Source organism: Neomonachus schauinslandi, chromosome 14, assembly GCF_002201575.2.
Source record: "Neomonachus schauinslandi chromosome 14, ASM220157v2, whole genome shotgun sequence".
Lineage (NCBI taxonomy): Eukaryota > Metazoa > Chordata > Mammalia > Carnivora > Phocidae > Neomonachus > Neomonachus schauinslandi.
The window spans coordinates 27,366,215-27,385,469 of NC_058416.1; the positions used below are offsets into that span (position 1 = coordinate 27,366,215).

At 40.4% G+C, this 19,255-nt stretch overlaps 1 protein-coding gene across 1 annotated transcript in view; it reads right to left on the bottom strand.

Moving 5' to 3' along the window:
- C14H18orf25 (chromosome 14 C18orf25 homolog) overlaps window positions 1–19,255 on the bottom strand; it is an 80,768-nt gene that overhangs the window by 43,648 nt on the left and 17,865 nt on the right. The window lies entirely within an intron of this gene.

Consider the following 19,255-nt stretch of genomic DNA (forward strand, 5'->3'; position numbering starts at 1 on the left):
TTTATGCTGACTTTTTTTTTTTTTAAGATTTTATTTATTTATTTGACAGAGAGAGAGAGAGAGATCAAGTAGGCAGAGAGGCAGGCAGAGGGAGAGGGAGAAGCAGGCTCTCCAAAGAGCAGGGAGTCTGACGTGGGGCTCGATCCCAGGACTCTGGGATCATGACCTGAGCCGAAGGCAGCCGCTTAACCGACTGAGGCAGCCGCTTAACCGACTGAGCCACCCAGGCGCCCCTGACTTTATTTTTTTTTTTTTTTTAAGATTTTATTTATTTGAGAGAGAGAGACCATGAGTGGAAGAGGGGCAGAAGAGGAGGGAGAGGGAAAGGGAGAGAATCTCAAGCAGACTCCTCGCTGAGCTCAGGGCTGGATCCCAAGACCCTGAGATCATGACCTGAGCGGAAACCAAGAGTTGGATGTTCAAATGACTGAGCTACCCAGGCGCACCTATGTGCTAACTTTAGAACCTAACATCCTTCCCCTACTGAGTGTGCTACAACTCTACTTAATCATGGAGAAACAGGATATAACCTTTAACTACAAGAGCTGTGACCTGTACAGAGCAAACTCCATTAACTGATGGTTTGGTTTTAAAAGGATGGTGCTAAGAATGTACAAAGCCAGTAAATACCTCATTCTGTACATAAAATGTTATAGAAGACAATTATCATGATTTCCCACTGGTAACAGACATAAACACTGAGCTAGATGGTGTGCTAATCAGGTGCCATAGACATCTTCATCACTTCACTCTATCAACTCTATTACTTGACAGTTTAATATATGGTAGATGGCAACTAGAAGATATTCAGAAAATCCTTTTATTGCTCTAACATACCAAGCCTACTTTTTGCTTACTATAAACATGAATATTCTATATTCCTATTTTTTGTTTTTCATGGCCTTGTTCTCAGCGGCTGATGAAACAGACATTCTGAGGAAGGTTCCTCACAACACATTCATGAAAACCAGAACATTCATGGCCACTGGAAACATTCATTAATGTAAAACAATCCCATATGTAGCCTATTTCATATTTGCATCATTACTAATTTTTTACTTAAATGAAAAAAAGCATAAATGTTATTCCTAACACCATTCCAAAAGGAATGTAACACCTCTGAAAGCCAACAGAGGGAGTAAAAGTTAAACCGGCAAACTGCCAGTGTCATAACTGAAGCATGTTGGCAATACAAACAGGAAATAAAATATTGAGATATGAAATACCCCAATATAAGGAATAAACCAAGATTTTGTAACTAAATAGAAACAAGAGTTGATTCTTCTGTAGAGAATGATGTTATATATTCCAGAATAAAAATTTTTCTTACAGCTGAAATATTTGAGAAATACACTCAAATGAAATTAATGTCAGTCATAAAACACAAGAATCAAAAGTCTCAAATTAATTTTTGAAAGAAGGAGGCACTGGACCTTTTTGAAGTACATAATATAACATTAGGTGGAAAGGTAAATATGTTAATATGACCATAAAACTCCTGTTCGTTCAGTAAATAAATTGTGTGGGTAGGACAAATAAATCTAAACTGTTTTTCTTTGTAAGAAAACATGACATTATCATTGTCTTTCAACCTGACAACTCAATTATCTTTCATTTCAAGATCCTTATACTTAACAGTTTATTGAGATCTACAATGACTTCTGCTGCCTAAAAAAACAATTTTAATCACAAACACTAGCATCAACCATAAATAGGACACCAGTTAGCTAACAGTGATATGCCCATACAATGTGCCCATAAAGGATGAAAAAGTTCTTTAATACACTAATATGGAGCAATTTTCAATATATAATGTTAAATGAATAAAAAAGGTACATTATACCATTAGTGTAAATAAAGTAGTATAATTTTGTTTTATACTTATATGTGAGTTCGTCTGTAGATGTACAGAATCTCTGTGAGGATACTTAAGAATATAGTTAACACCAGCTACTTTGGCAAGGAAAGAAAGCGAATGAGAGAACAGGAGTCAAAAAACCTTTTTTACTGTACGTAGTTTTTACCTCTTGATTCTACTAACATGTACAAGTATTGCCTATCCAAAACCCCACTCAAACATAAAAGTCTACTTTAAAGTCTTCTGAAGAAAAGGGGAGTTGGTACCTTTCTGCTCCTGACACCAACTACTGCTCAGGTCACATTTAGTCAGTGAAGGCTATTAGAATCTCCCCCCTGTAGTGGAATTTTGTCATAATTCATAAAACACAAGAAAAAAAAGTCACAGGAAGTGAAAATACAAGCTCTGACAAAACTCCCTGCAGTGGAATAAAAATAAAGTACTCTAAACACGGGGGAAAGATGTCATGTGTACAGAGTAATCCTCCCCAACAACCAGAGTATTTACTGCATATATTGTTTTTTCTTTTTTTTAAAGATTTTATTTATTTGACAGAGAGAGACACAACGAGAGAGGGAACACAAGGAGGGGGAGTGGGAGAGGGAGAAGCAGGCTTCCCGCAGAGCAGGGAGCCCGATGCGGGGCTCGATCCCAGGACTCTGGGATCATGACCCGAGCCGAAGGCAGACGATTAATGACTGAGCCACCCAGGTGCCCCTACTGCATATATTGTTTTTGGTCCGGGAAAAAACGTGGATTTTCTTGGTAGAGGTAATCTAAAGTAGCTGGCAGGAGAAAAAGATAAAACTACTGAATGATAGTTGCATCTTACAAATGGGATAAAAGGCTCTCAACCACCCAGTTTAATAGTAAATTCACAATGAAGTAATAAATATGTAACATACAGCATTTCTTTCCTTAGAAGAGCATTTTCCACTATGCTGTTCTTCCCTCCACTCTAAAGGCGGTCCCCTTCTACATGGATATTACAGTTAATCCCCCCTCATCTCCCTAGAGCCTTAGTGATTATTCTTTGGCATTCATCAACTTCTCACACTCAAATGGATCGTCCATGATCCATTTACTCATTCATTTGAAAAAAATTCTCCTACTTACCACCTCAACCTCTCATCTCCTCCAGAAACCATTCTCTTCTCACAACATCATTAAGAGAGATGTCTAGGGGCGCCTGGGTGGCTCAGTCGTTAAGCGTCTGCCTTCGGCTCAGGTCATGATCCCAGGGTCCTGGGATTGAGCCCCGCATCGGGCTCCCTGCTCAGCGGGAAGTCTGCTTCTCCCTCTCCCTCTCCCCCTGCTTGTGTTCCCTCTTTTGCTGTGTCTCTCTCTGTCAAATAAATAAATAAAAATTAAAAAAAAAAAAAAAGAGAGAGCTGTCTAAATTCCCTGCCTCTATTTCCTTACCTCTCCTACTCCTCCAACCCAATCCCATCTGACATCTGCTTTTATTAAACCTGTAGAACAGTTCTTATCAGGGTCATTAATGACCCCGGTATATTTAAAGCAAACAAACAGTTTGGCCCTCATCTTAATGTCTAAGCAGCATTCTATGCTTAACCACTCCCCTCTCCTCCTTAAACTAATGTTTTTCTTTGGTTTCCCAGGCTTCCCTTCTTCTGGTTGCTCCTTCTCAGCCTACTTTATAGACTTAACTTCCTCTACCAAACCTCGGGTGTTAGTCCTAGGACTAGGTCCTTCTCACACCCCTCAAAGTAACCCTCTTCTACATCCAGTTTCTTTTTTTAAAAAAAGATTTTATTTATTTGACAGAGAGAGACACAGCAAGAGAGGGAACACAAGCAGGAGAGGGAGAAGCAGGCTTCCCGCAGAGCAGGGAGCCCCATGCGGGGCTGGATCCCATCACCCTGGGATCATGACCTGAGCCAAAGGCAGACACTTAATGACTGAGCCACCCAGGCGCCCTACATCCAGTTTCCAATACCATCCCTATACTAGTAATTCTGTCTCTCCATCTCAGCTCTTCTCCAAGCTCTATACTAGTCTACCCAGCCATTTGACATCTGCATTTAGATTTCACAAAGGCACCATAATCTCTTCATGTCCAAAACCAAATCAGTCATCTCTGAATTACCCCACTCTGCTCCTTCTCTCTCTTTCCCTAGCTCAGTAAAAACAGCACCACTATGGGTCACCTGGGTGGCACAGCTGGTTGAGCATCTGACTCTTGGTTTCACCTCAGGTCCTGATCTCAGGGTTGTGAGATTGAGCCCCACGTTGGGCTCCGTGCTGAGCGCAGAATCTGCTTAACAGTCTCTTGCCCTCTGCCTCTGCTCCTCATCCCTGCATGCGTGCTTGCCCGCATGCTTTCTCCCTCCCTCTCTCTATTTTTTAAATAAATAAATAATTTAAAAAAAAATAACACCACTAATACTTCAGTTGCTCATGTCAGAAACCTGAGGATTATCCTTGACAATGCCTTCTCCTTTACTCATTGCATCCCATCATTCATTAATTCCTATCAGTCCTACCTCATATTTCTAGCCTAGTATTCTCCATCTCCACTGTCAACCACTCTAAACACAACCTCCATAATTTATTTTTCAATAGAATGACCAAAAATCATCATCTCCTCTCTCTATATATTCAGTGTTGCTCCTACCCACAAACCTGTGCTCTATACAGCAGGCAGAACAATATTTTTACAAGGCAAATATAACATGTTTATAGAAAGGGTTTTTTTAGATTCCACATAAACAGAAAGTATTTTATAAATGTCTTACAAAAGTAGGGGGATGACCAAGAGGAGAGTAGTTCAAGGCAACTTGAGTTTTATCTGAGTTTCTCTCTCTCCCCTTTAAAAAGGATTATATGCAATAATTTTCAAAATCAGGCTGTCAGGGATGCCTGGGTGGCTCAGCCGGTTAAGCATCGTCGTCTAAGCATCGTCGTCTTGGTTTGGCTCAGGTCATGAGATCTCAGGTTGTAAGATCGAGCCCTGCGCTCAAGTAGGAGCCCGCTTGAAGGGTCTCTCCCTCTGCCCTTCCCCCCAACTCACTCTTCTGAGCGCTTGCGCTCTTTCGCACTAAAATAAATAAATAAATCTTAAAAAAAAATAAAAATAAAGGGGTGCCTGGGTGGCTCAATCACTTAAGCACCTGCCTTCAGCTCAGGTCATGATCCCAGGGTCCTGGGATTGAGACCCACATCAGGCTCCCTGCTCAGCGGGGAGTCTACTTCTCCCTATTCCTCTCCCCCCTCCCACCTCGCCACTTGGGTGCGCGCATGCGCTCACTCTCTCTCTCAAATAAAGTCTTTAAAAAAAATTAATTAAAAACAGGCCTTCAGTTCTGGACAATCAAAATGCAGCATTTGTTTTATTAGTCCTGTGTTCACTAAGAAACTAAGATGACAAAAGATGAGGACAGGTAGGAGAGCTAAACCATGGAAAGGAAGCAACACACTGCCCCTCTGAGACAGGGAAGTGGAAAGTATTAAGTGAAAAGGAGTGGAAAGTACAAAGTATAAGGCTAAATGAGGCTACTGCGAAAATCTGGAGGGAGTCTCTCTCATATCAGACCTTATTCTTGGTCGGCAAAACTTAATACAAGGTGAAAAGAGCACATCTGGAGGTTTGTGAAAATGGAAAAGGATTATAACACTTGCTACAGAAAATGTGAGGAGAATAAAACTGCTAAGCACAGTAATTTACATAGTGTCAAAAAGAATAATTTGCAATACTACTCAATTTCCACGCTAGGTAGGGACTATTAACACAAACTTAAGAGGAGAAGGTAGTGTGTGATTGCTCTTACCTGCTCAAAACCTCTGCCCACATCTCCAGCTTCATCTTGGGCCACTCACACCCTAACTCCTTCCAGATACAAAGAACGTGTCATGAATGGCTTTTTCAGATCTCTGGCCTTTCACACTCATTTTGTGCCTGCCCCCTTGCTGGCTACTCTTCACAGATATCAGAGTAAGTATCATTTCCTTGGGGTAGCCTTTGGTACCTTACTAATAGGATCCCTGTTATATACTGATTACACACCTATTTTGGGACACCTGGGTGGCTCAGTTGCTAGGTATCTGCCTTCGGCTCAGGTCATGATCCCAGGTCCTGGGATCCAGCCCCATATTGGGCTCCCTGCTCAGCAGGAAGCCTGCTTCTCCCTCTCCCACTCCCCCTGCTTGTGTTCCCTCTCTCACTGTCTCTCTCTCTGTCAAATAAATAAATAAAATCTTTAGGGGGAAAAAAAAGATTACACACCTGTTTTCTTTCACAGCACTTTGCATAACTGTTACTGTTTAATGTCCATATTCCATACACAGGGACTTATAAAGGTTTAACGAAATAAAAAAATATATAAATGAAAAGAAATCATATAATCCCCCAGCTTATTTATCTCTATGATTATTAGGCAAAACAGACCTTAAGACAGAAATTGTCAAGACTAAAGGTGTCATTCTAATTTTCATGGCCCAATGATAAACACAATGGGAATCTATGGAAGTTCCCTCTGACTACAAATTTTTCAAGGAAGTAGAAAGCAAGGTCATCGTTAAGAGTGAAGATGAATGAGGTGGTGTTGAGGCTGATCAGAAGACCAGGTGTGAAAAAGTATGGTGAAAATGAAGACACTAGAGCAGTTACAGTATATGATTTTCAGACCATAATAAAGGCCCACTTTAAGGCTATAGCATGAACTTCAAGTGAGACTGGGACACACAGGTATGTTTTTCTCCTCTGAAATTCAGCTGTGTAAGTCTAAGCACAGAGGAGGAAGAAGCTGGGTTTAACCAGAATTCTAGTTTTACTAAGCAAGTAGATCGGTGCAAGAAAGAAACAAGAGTGTATACAAGGAAATGATTCTAATGATCACATCCAGAAGGTACAGGGCAGTGAAAATGCCCAATGGAATGGACATCCCAGTGGAGTCAAGGTACTACAGTGAACTGCAAAGAGAAGGTGGCAGTCCTAGAGCGCTGTGAATGAAATGGATTACGGAAGGGTTGCATTTACTGGTAACTGATGAGATCTAAAATAGTGTCACTGAAAGTGGTGTTCTTTTTTTTCTTTTTTTTTAAAGATTTTATTTATTTGACAGAGTGAGAGAGGGAACACAAGCAGGGGGAGTGGGAGAGGGAGAAGCAGGCTTCCCGCCAAGCAGGGAGCCCGATGCAGGGCTCGATCCCAGGACCCTGGGATCATGACCTGAGCCGAAGGCAGACGCTTAACGACTGAGCCACCCAGGTGCCCCTCAAAGTGGTGTTCTTAAAGGACTGTCTGCAATGAGAGAAGTACAGAAATTAAGAAAATTGATTAAGAGACTTATACAGCAATTTGGTATTGTCATGACATGTCATGACAAAAGCATTTCAATTTCCTAGTAAATAATTGTATTTTTTAAAAGATTTTATTTATTTATTCATGAGAGACAGAGGGAGAGAGAGGCAGAGGGAGGAGGCGGCTCCCTGCTCCCATGCACCCTAATTAATTGTATTTTACCAAAAACATTCACCAATGATGGATTGGAAATAAAAATACACTGGTCCTGGGGCACCTGGGTGGCTCAGTTGGTTAAGTGTCTGTCTTTGGCTCAGGTCATGATCTTAGGGTCCCAGGATCGAGCCCCATGCCGGGCTCCCTGCTGGGGGGGGGGGGGAAGTCTGCTTCTCCTTCTTCTCCTGCCCCCTCCCCCCGCTCATGCGCCCACGCAAGTTCTCTCCCCCTCTCTCTCTAATAAATAAATAAAATCTTTAAAATATATATATACTAGTCCTTCACAACAGATAGTTCGAGAAGCACTGGTTAGAGTATGACTGTGAAAATAACTGGCTGAGGTAGAGAACAAAATCATTATGAGAGAGTTCACAGAACTGAGTGGGCAGTGTCAGAAGGATCATCTGTGTATACTGTAATCATGAAGAATTAAGACAAGAGTAATAATGGACAAAATGACACTAAGCAAGGAACAAAAATCACCAGAGTCAGTGGTCAAAAGAGGACAGCAATATGGGGATTAATGGAAGAGGAAAATTATCTGAAAAGTGGCAATGACGAACAAGGAAATCCAGGCCAGAGGAGAAGGACTGCAGGAGAAAAAAAAGCACAGGCATCCCTTGCAAGGTGAAGCTGTGCCCTCAGTGGAAAGCACAGTGTTACTAGTGCAGGAAGGTGAAGGGGAAGCTCAGAGAGGAAGTTAAGAATATTGGTGATTTCGCTGATGATGAACCGAAGTAGAAATGAGGTGGAGAAGGAGGGGAGGAAAGAACAGGGAATGTGCAGTGCTTTCTGAAGATTAGAGTGTAGGAAATAAGGGGTGACGTAGGAGTTTGGAGCTTCCTGTGGTTACATTCATGAGACAGAAACTTATGTAAAGCACTCAAGATATTTTTTCATTCTATACATTTAAAAAATGTAGTGTTGTTCATGACTCAGTCAATTGATTTCACAACCCAATAGGTGGTGACCTAAAAGCTTGAAAAACACTGTCTAGAGAAACACATGTGTCGTAGCAGCACTGTCTCTGTGATAGACAAAACAAAAACAAAACATCTACTGACAAACAGCGGAACGGAAAAATAAGCTGTGGTACATTCCTACAGTAAAGGAGCATATAGCAGTAGAAACAAAAGACAACTACATCAACATGGATAAAACAATAAAAACAATGGTAAGCAAAAACAAAACAAACAAAAAAAAGGAAATTGCAAAAAAAAAAAAAAAAACCCTATCAGTCAATGTATATAAAGTTCAAAACAAGACAGTACGAAATGACATAATATATATGGATACTTAGTTGTGCTGTAAAACTACTTTAAAAAAAGCTCAGGAATGATTACCAAAATGTCAGGATAGTGGTTACCTCAGTGTGAAGAAGCGGTGATAGATGATGAGTATGCAGGGTTTCATAAGTATTGGTAAGGCAGGACACCTGGCTGTGAGCATGGGAAAAGGTCAGCAAATACCCCCAAAATGTAATTACAAAGCAAGACAAAATTAATCAAAACAACCACTTCAGGGGTGCCAGCTGGTTGGGCACCTGACTCTTGCTTTCAGCTCAGGTAGTGATCTCAGGGTCATGAGATCAGCCCTGCATCGGGGACCCCCCACACACACACGCCCCTCCCCCAGTCGGGCTCCCCAGTGGGCGCAGTCTGCTTGAGATTCTCTCTCCTCCCTCCCACTTGTGTGTGCATGCTCTCTCTCTTTCAAATAAATCAGTAAATCTTAAAAAAAAAAACACTTCAGAGCTCTGGAAATCTATCAAATGCCTGCACCAAAGAGAAGTACTGATGCTTAAAGACCTGCAGGATTGGGGAACCTGGTCAGTTAAGTGTCTGCCTTCATCTCAGGTCATGATCTCAGGGTCCTGGGATGGAACGCCCCCACCCCCTTGTCAGGCTCCCTGCTCAGTGGGGAGTCCGCTTCTCCCTCACTCTCTGCCCCTCCCCCTGCTTGTACGTACTCGCTCGCAAGCACTTTCTCAAATAAATAAATAAAATCTTAAAAAAAAACAAAAAACACTGCAGGTTTGGGGCGCTTGGGTGGCACAGTCAGTTAAGCAGGAGACTCTTGGTTTTGGCTCGGGTCATGATCTCAGGGTCCTGGGATGGAGCCATGTTGGGCTCCCAATTCAGCGGGGAGCCTGCTTCAGGACTCTCTCTCCCTCTACCCCTCCCCCTGCCTGCGAGCTCTCTCTCTCTCAAATGAATAATTAAATCTTAAAATGTAAAAACCTGCAGAATTTTTATTAAGAACAGTAGGGGACCTACTTGGGGCCACTCCCATTTCCCCCCACCTCCCAGCTCAATAGGTTCTGCCTAATTATTAGGTGGCACAGGCCTAGAGGATCTGTGTTTGCATTTACAAAGGGGCCTCACTCAATCTGGAATGGTGGGCCACACCTACACCCAGGGGCATTATAGGTGCAAGTGACAATCTAAGCAGCAGGTGGACAGGGCAATCAAGGGTTCCACTAGCCTGAGGATGTGATCATGAATGGGTCAAGCATATTCTTGGCTAAGGCTACAGGATTATGCAGAGGAGATGCCAAAAATCTTTACTGGTGGGAGGTATTTGAGCACAATTTCTGTCCAAGTACTGGCTGACCAGTAAACTATGCTGGAAAGGATAAGAGCAAAGAACAGAAAGCCAGGTTGAAAAGTTAAAATAGAAAAAATTTTAAGGGGCGCCTGGGTGGCTCAGTTGGTTAAGCGACTGCCTTCGGCTCAGGTCATGATCCTGGAGTCCCGGGATCGAGTCCCGCATCGGGCTCCCTGCTCGGCGAGGAGCCTGCTTCTCTCTCTGACCCTCCCCCCTCTCATGTACTCTCTCTCATTCTCGCTCTCTCAAATAAATAAATAAAATCTTTTAAAAAAAAAAAAAAAAAAAAAAAAAAGAAAAAATTTTAAAAACTGAGCAGAGACATAAACAACACACTGCAGGAGAGACAGATTTCAGATTTATCCCAGTTACCTAAACAAAAACACAGCAACCCTTTCAAAGGGAAAAATAGTAAGAATCCAAAGCTGCTGCAAAATATTATCTAAAGTGTCCAGTTTTCAATAAAAAATTAAGAGACCTTTGAAAAAATAGGAAATGTGACTCATACGCAGGAGATAAAAAGCAGTCACTAGAAAAACAATGTCCTCAGATGATGAACTTCACAAAGACATCAAAAGACCTATTTTACTTTTTAAAATATTTGTCAGAGAAGAGAGAGCACAAGCAGGGGGAGGGGCAGAGGGAGAAGCAGGCTCCCTGCTGAGCAAGGAGCCCGATGCGGAACTCGATCCCAGAACCCTGGGATCATGACCTGAGATGAAAGCAGACATTTAACCCACTGAGCCACCCAGGCGTCCCAAAAGAGCTATTTTAAATATGTTCAAAGTACTAAAGGAAAATAACTTTTAAAAATTAAAGAAAAGTATAACAATGAGTCAACAAGCAGAGAATCTCAATAAGGGAACAAATTATTTACAGAGGAACAAATGGACATTCTGCAGTCAGAAAGTGTAAAACTGAAATTTCATGAAAACGGCTCAACAACAGGTTCAAGATGGCAGAATAAAGAAATCAGTGAACAAAATAAGTCAATAAAAACTGCAATCTGAAGAATAGAGAGAAAAAGATTAAAATGAATAGGGCCTCTGAAACATAAGGGACAACGTCAAGAATGTCAACATGTGTATAACAGGAATCCTAGAAAGAGAGAAAGAGGTAGAAAAAATACCTGAAAAAATAATGGCCCCAAACATCCTCTAAACTGATGAAAAACATCAATCCACACATATCCAAGAAGCTCAACAAATCTCAAAGTAGACCTCAATAAAGATCCACATAGATACATCATAATCAAACAAGTGAAAGACAACTGAGAAAAATCTTGAAAGCAATAAAAGAAAATTCATCATATACAAGGAAACCATATTAGATCAACAGCTGATTTCTCATTTTGAAACACTAGAGGCCAGAAGGTAGAATGACATTCAAAGTGCTAAGGGGAAAAAATAAGAATTCTATATCCAACAAAAATATTCTTTCAAAACAAAGACAAAGGGACACCTGGCTGGCTTAGTCAGTAGAGCATGTGACTCTTGACCCTGAGGTGGTGAGTTTAAGCCCCATGTTGGGCATAAAGATTACTTAAAAAAAAATTTTGGGGGGGGGGCACCTGGGTGACTCAGTCATTAAGCATCTGCCTCCAACTCCAGTCATGATCCCAGGATCCTGGGATCAAGCCCCGCATCGGGCTCCCTGCTCTGTGGGAAGTCTGCTTCTCCCTCTCCCACTCCCCCTGCTTGTGTTCCCTCTCTCACTGTCTCTGTCAAAAAAATAAAATCTTTAAAAAAAATTTTTTTTAATTTTGTTAATGGGGGTGCCTGGCTGGCTCAGTGGGAAGAGCATGTGCCTCTTGATCTCAGGGTGATGGGTCCGAGACCAACACTGGGTGGAGGGATTGCAAAAAATAAAATAAATAAATATAAAATAAAATGTAAAAAAAAAAAAATTCCTAGATAAGCAGACTAAGAAATTTCACTGGTAGCAGACCTGCTTGACAAGAAATGATAAAGGAAATTCTTTAGGCTAAAAGGAAAGAATTTGTGACTCAAATCCACAAAATGAAATGCAGACAACAAAAAGTCGTAAATATGTATGTTAACATAAAAGACCCTATAAATGATTACTTCTTCTCTTACCTTCTTTTAAAAAATAAATGGTTGCAAAAAGCAATAATTATAACACTGTGAGATTTATAATACACACAGATGTCACATATATAAAAGTAATACTATAAAAAGGAGAGAGGAGATGGAGCTCTTCACCACTGGTACAATGTTTCTATATTTTACTGAAATTAAATATTAATTTGAAGAGAACTGTGATAAATGATGATACAGATATAATCAATCCCTAGAGCAACCATTAAAAAAAAGAAAAACCTCAAAAAATACAGTTAAAAAACTAACCCCCCCAAAAAAGACAGTAAAGAAGGTACTGAGGAACAACAACAAATGAGACATTAAAAAATAAAATGGCAAATATAAATCCAACCATATTAATATTTGTATTAAATATAAATGGCCTAGGGCGCCTGGGTGGCTCAGTTGGTTAAGCTACTGCCTTCGGCTCAGGTCATGATCCTGGAGTCCCAGGATCGAGTCCCGCATCGGGCTTCCTGCTCGGCAGGGAGTCTGCTTCTCCCTCTGACCCTCCCCCCTCTCATGCTCTCATTCTCTCTCTCAAATAAATAAATAAAATCTTTTAAAAAAAATAATAAATATAAATGGCCTAAATACTCCAACAAGTAGCAAAATATTGTCAGAATGGATAAAAAAGATCCAATTGTAGGGGCGCCTGGGTGGCTCAGTCATTAAGCGTCTGCCTTCAGCTCACGTCATGATCTCGGGGTCCTGGGATCGAGCCCCGCATCGGGCTCCCTGCTCAGTGGGGAGCCTGCTGCTCCCTCTCCCTCTCCTACTCCCCCTGCTTGTGTTCCCGCTCTCGCTAACTCTCTGTCCAAAAAAAAAAAAAAAAATCCAATTGTAAAAACACAAAACAACAATAACAAAAGATCCAACTGTATGCAGTCTAAAAAACATACCTTAGGTTCAAAGATACAACAGGCTGACAGAAAATGGAAAAAGATATATTACGCAAAGAGCAATCATAGGAGAGCTAAAATGTTTCTATCAACATCAGATAAAATAGACTTTAAGACAAGAAATATTACTAGAGACAAAAAAGGACATTTCATAATGATACAAAGGTTAATATATCAGGAAAATATAAAAATCAAAATATATGAAACAAAAGCTAACAAAATGAAAAGGAGAGAATTCAACACCAATAGTTGCAGATTTCTAGCCCTCACTGTAAATAGATAAAACAAGACAGAAAGTCAAGAAGAATTTAGAAGACTTGAACATTATCAACCAATTCAACCCATATGAGAATATGGAACGCCCCACTCCTGGGTGGTTGCTGGCATTTACAACTGGGTACGGGGTAACCCCAAATTAAGATGTGGACTACTGGAGAGCGCCTGGGTGGCTCAGTCAGTTATGTGTCCAACTCGGCTCAGGTCATGATCTCAGGGTTGTGAGATTGAGCCCCACGTCCAGCTCTGTGCTGGACATGGAGTCTGCTTAAGATTCTCTTTCTCCCTCTACCCCTACCCCCCCCCCTTTTTACGCTCTCCCTCTCTTTAAAACAAAAACAAAAAAAGGATGCGAACTAGTGGAAAAGTAAAAAGAGAAATAAACAACTTTAATTTGAACTACATAATGCTTAGGAACATAGGTCTCGAAGAAAAAAATACAGAAATACAGATTTGGACATTATCAATGTAAGTAGAGGTGCTAGATGAATATATCAGCTAATCCAGGAAGAAAGCATAAAATTAACAGAGGAGAAATTCTAAACAGGTTTTTTTTTAATGTGAATCTGTTGCTTTAGTGTATAAACTAATAGTAAAACAATTACCCTTGGGGGAAAAAAAAGATATGAATGTATCAATAAAACATACAGAAGAAAGTCTTCCTTCTCACAATACAGTCTTAGATATTTAACAACTTCCTATGAACTAGAATTGTGAGAATGGACCATGACTGATGGGGTCTTATCTAAGGCCAACCACTATAGGAAACCCTCCTGAGAGTTTTGACACAGCAGTATATATAAAATCATTAAGCACTCAACATAAGAAAGGCTTGCCTTTTATGCTGTTCAATTTTACTCCTAATGAGCAACTAACCATCCTTTTACGCCATTATAATGACGCAAAATGAATGAATAAACTGAAACTGTATTGTCCTTCCTAATGTGACAAATGCAAACTCAAGTCATTTGCTGTTAGAAGTTTACTGTAGCCAAAGGCACTTTTCCGTTGAAACCACAAGTTGACACAAGCACAGCCCATTAAGTGAAACTGCTTCTAGGTGCGATTTTGCTCTACAGTCATGTAAAATGGGGCATTTTAATTGTAAGCACTCCTACATCTGTTTATTTCATATCACCACCCTAGACTTGTAAGAAATATAAGCAGGTAATGCTTCAAACAATCTATATGAACCCATTAACTTACACTGCTTCTCCACGTGTACAAGCCACAGCATTAGATAATTCATGAATTCCAACATTGCTTTTTTTTTTTTTTAAGATTTTATTTATTTATTTATTTGAGAGAGAGAGAGAGAGAAACAGCATGAGAGGGGATAGGGTCAGAGGGAGAAGCAGGCTCCCTGCTGAGCCGGGAGCCCAATGTGGGACTCGATCCCAGGACTCCCGGATCATGACCTGAGCCAAAGGCAGTCGCTTAACCAACTGAGCCACCCAGGCGCCCCCAACATTGCTCTTATACAAAACAATGCATTAAATACGGCTTTCTATTTAGACAAAAAAGCAACTTTTTTTTTTAAGATTTTATTTATTTGACAGAGAGAGACACAGTGAGAGAGGGAACACAAGTGGGGGAGTGGGAGAGGGAGAAGCAGGCTTCCCGCGGAGCAGGGAGCCCAATGCAGGGCTTGATCCCAGTACCCTGGGATCATGACCTGAGCCAAAGGCAGACGCTTAACGACTGAGCCACCCAGGCACCCCAAAAAAGCAACTTTAAAGAGGGTCAATGTTTTAATGACAAAATAACAATGCTTCTGACCATTAGAGTAGAAGAGATAATACTTCCTCTGTCACAAAAATTTGAGTTAAAAAAAATCCTTACAAGTGATCCTATTTCCTTGCAATAAAGTGGGATTTTTCCCAACAGGAAACCTTCTACTGTTTTATCTAATCTAGTGTCAAATACCAAGTGATAGGGCTTACACCAACCACCCCTGGGAGAACAATGTTTCAAATAGAATTTATAACATAGTTTTTTCTCAAGATTTAGACTACCTTGGTTTTTCATTTTGTCTAAAATTGATACTAAAAAAAAATTCTGTCTATACTTGTGACCAAAAACTACCTAACATAAAAACAACTACAAGGAACACCAAAACCTTTAATGTGAGTCTGCTCTTAGCCTCAATATTTAAATTCCTTACCTACTTCCCTTCCCTCCAAAACTATACCCACAAAATTTCAAAGCTACTAAGTAGGTGTTGGACCACTAAAATACAAATTTGGATACAAGTTTTCTGCTCTTTAATCAAAATAGTCAGACTCTAAGGTTTTGTTTTTTTTTTTTAAGAAATATTGAAAATATTATGAAAGAGAAGTACACACATCGTTAAGTATACAATTTGATAATTTTTACAAAATGAACATACCCATGTAATGACCACACAAATACAGAGCATTCCCCAAATCCCAGAAGCCTCCCCCATGCCATCTCTAATCATTACCTGCCCTCTCCCAAAAGTAACCATTTTTCAGACTTTATCACCATAGATCAACGTTGTCTATTCTTAACCTTCAAGATATTACAAATAAATGGAGGAATAGTCTGTATTCATGTATTGGAAGACTCATTATTGTTGTGACATCAATTTTTCCCAACCTGATCTAATGATTCAGTGTATTCCCAATCAAATCCCCAAGCTATCTTGCAGATATTGACATACAGATCCTAAAGTTTATATGGAAAGACAAAAGATTCAGAATAGTCAACACAATACCGAAGACTGAAGGACTGACATTACCCAACTTCAAGACTTAACTATAAAAGCTACAGTAATCAAGACAGCGTACTATTAGCCAAAGAACAGATAACACAGATCAATGGAACAGAATAGAGTGAGCCCAGAAATAGATCCATGCAAACACGTTTAACTGACCATTGACAAAAGAACAAGAAAAGCAATTCAGTGGATAAAGTCTATTAAACAAATGGTACTGGAACAACTGGACAGTCACATGAAAAAAAAAATCGTCTAGACATAGACCTTACACCTTTCGCAAAAATTAACTCAAAATGGATGAGACATAAATGTAAAATGCAAAACTATAAAACTTCTAGTGGGGAACCAGGAGAAAATTCAGGTCAACTTAGGTTTGGCAATGAATTGCTAAATATGATACCAAAAACACAACCCATAAAAAAGACTTTATTTTAATTAAAAATTTCTGCTCTGCAAAGACACTGTCATGAGAACAAAAAGTTTGAAACATACGTCCAAGGCTCACCTTTAAAAAAACAAAAACACACTTTTTTTTTTTTAAGATTTTATTTATTTTTGAGAGACAGAGCATGAGCAGGGTGAGGGGCAGAAAGAGGGAACCTAAAGTAGACTCCCCACTGAGCACAGAGCCCATGCAGGGCTCAACCTCACAACCCTGAGACCATGACCTGAGCCAAAACCAAGAGTCGGACGCTTAACCGACTGAGCCACTCAAGCACCCCCAAAAGCACACCTTTCTTGTTCTTTCACTTCAACTGTCAAACTTTAGGATCTATCAGCATCTCTAATTCCTTCTCTTCCACTGCTTAACCCAACGTAATCTAATCTCTGTTCCCATCATTCCACCTAAAGTTTGCTAAAACTACCTTTATTTCAAGTCACTAAATCCAAGAGACATTTTTAGTCTTCATTCCTTACCTCTATACAGTATCTGATGCTGTTGACCATTCCCTCCTTGAAAATCCCTTTCCATGGATTTCTATACCATCACACTATTCTGGTTTTTCCTCCTTCCTCTCCAATTCAACCAACTTATATCTCCTTTACTGACTTTTTCTCATCTCTCTAAATTATGTTTTTTAAGAATTTTTTTCCCTATTTAAACTGCCATGTTTCATCCCACTGAATTCTCAGCCCACGTAAGATCATTTAAGTACCACTTCATTAGAAATGGGAAGACCACTGAGAGAAGCCTAATATTCCATCATCTGTTCAACCAAATATTCCATCATCTGTCGTCCGGCTTGATGAGGAACACTTCCAACGTGAGGTGTTAAGAGTGATGTTCTTCGGGCGCCTGGGTGGCTCAGTTGGTTAAGCGACTGCCTTCGGCTCAGGTCATGATCCTGGAGTCCCGGGATCGAGTCCCGCATCGGGCTCCCTGCTCAGCGGGGAGTCTGCTTCTCCCTCTGACCCTCCCCCCTCTCATGTGCTCTCTCTCTCCTCTCATCCTCTCTCAAATAAATAAATAAAATCTTAAAAAAAAAAAAAGAGTGATGTTCTTCAACTTCAACAATGGATTATCTGTGGGAAAGGGCCCTGGGTGTGTCACGTCCAAAGTTGCTGCTTTAATAACCCCTGTCTGAGGCGCTTCCACCAGGTCATCTTGATGGACTAATAGACATTTACCAGTTTGTTAAAGGGTATGAAGCAACAGCCAGATGAAGAGACACACAGGGAAAGTATGTGGAGCTTCCATGCCCTCTCCAGGCATACCACTCTCCCCAACTTCCTAGTGTTCAACAACCCAGAAGCTCCAAATTTAGTTCTTCATGGCCCAGTCTTAGGCCCTCCTTTCTCTTATTGTACTTCTAAGTGGTATCATCCACACCCTTAACTCCCAAATTCACACCTTTAGCCCAAAGGGCTCTCCCAAAGATCCCCAAATCCTGATGATCAATTGTATCGTTGACATTCTATTTAAATTATCTCAAAGATACTGCAAAATTAATGTTAAAAAAATACCCAAACTTGCCTCTCTTCTAGCAAGCAATTAATGTACAATTAACTGTCTCATTACCAAATCCAAAAACATATCCCAAAATCCCATTCCATCACCAAGTCCTATCAACCTAGCCATCCAATACATCCTACAAGTATTTTCATTTTTCTTCTGCCTGGTTGAAGCTACCATGACCCACTGCCTGGGCTATTATAATAATCATAGTGGAGGGGTGCATGGATGGCTCAGTCGTTAAGCGTCTGCCTTTGGCTCAGGTCATGATCCCAGGGTCCTGGGATCGAGCCCTGCATCAGGCTCCCTGCTTAGCAGGGAGCCTGCTTCTCCCTCTCCCACTCCCCCCTGCTTGTGTTCCCTCTCTCACTGTGTCTCTCTCTGTCAAATAAATAAAATCTTTAAAACAAACAAACAAACAAAAGTTCATAAAAATACCAGTCCTGATACTAGAAAAGAAAGGGCATTTGAAGTGCTATGTGTCCACTGACAATTATTAATGTTCTCTAAGCCTCAATTTCCTTGTTTATAAAACTTCAGTCCTTGGTAAGATAAAATGAGTAACACATTCAAAGTCCCTAATACGTAACAATCACAAAGTCAAATTTCAAGAGACAGTATTTTTTTTAGCCTTTCTATTCTCTCTTCTTCACTTCAAGGCCCTCATAGAACTAACATGTCACTTCTCTACAATGTTATCTGGATACATTCATGTATTCAGCACATATTTATTGAGTACCTAGTGTCAGCTACTGTGCCAGGCACTGGGAAATATACAGCACCTTCCTAACAGTACTTATAGTCTAAGGAAGAGACAACTGAATAATCACACAGTTGAATAATCACACAAATAAATATAAAATTTACTACTGTAGTATTACAGAGAGAAGATATACTGGCACCATAAAAAGAAAAAAGGAAGAGGAATGTAACATAGCCTAAAAGATGTAGGAAGGCTTCCCTGAAAAGTAAATAGGAACCCACTGTTTTAAAGAGAGGAAGGAGACATAGATTTAAGCTGATTTCTACTTCAAATAGAGCACTTTGGCAGCGTGGCAGAGACAGGATGGAAAAGAAGACAAATGTCAACAACAATTTGAAGGTAAGGCAAAAAATTACAGTATTTCTAGACTGATGGTACTGGCAACAGACAGATGTGGATGCATACGAGATCATAGAGCACATATGCGGAGTGAGAAGGTGTCAAGAACAAGTCTTTGGTTTCTGGATTCTGCAACCAGTCTGACAGTAGAACCAATCACTAAGAGAACATGAAAGGACCTGTGTAATGAATGGAGGGGAAAAGGACATCAAGAATTTGGTTTTAGGCTTAGAGATTT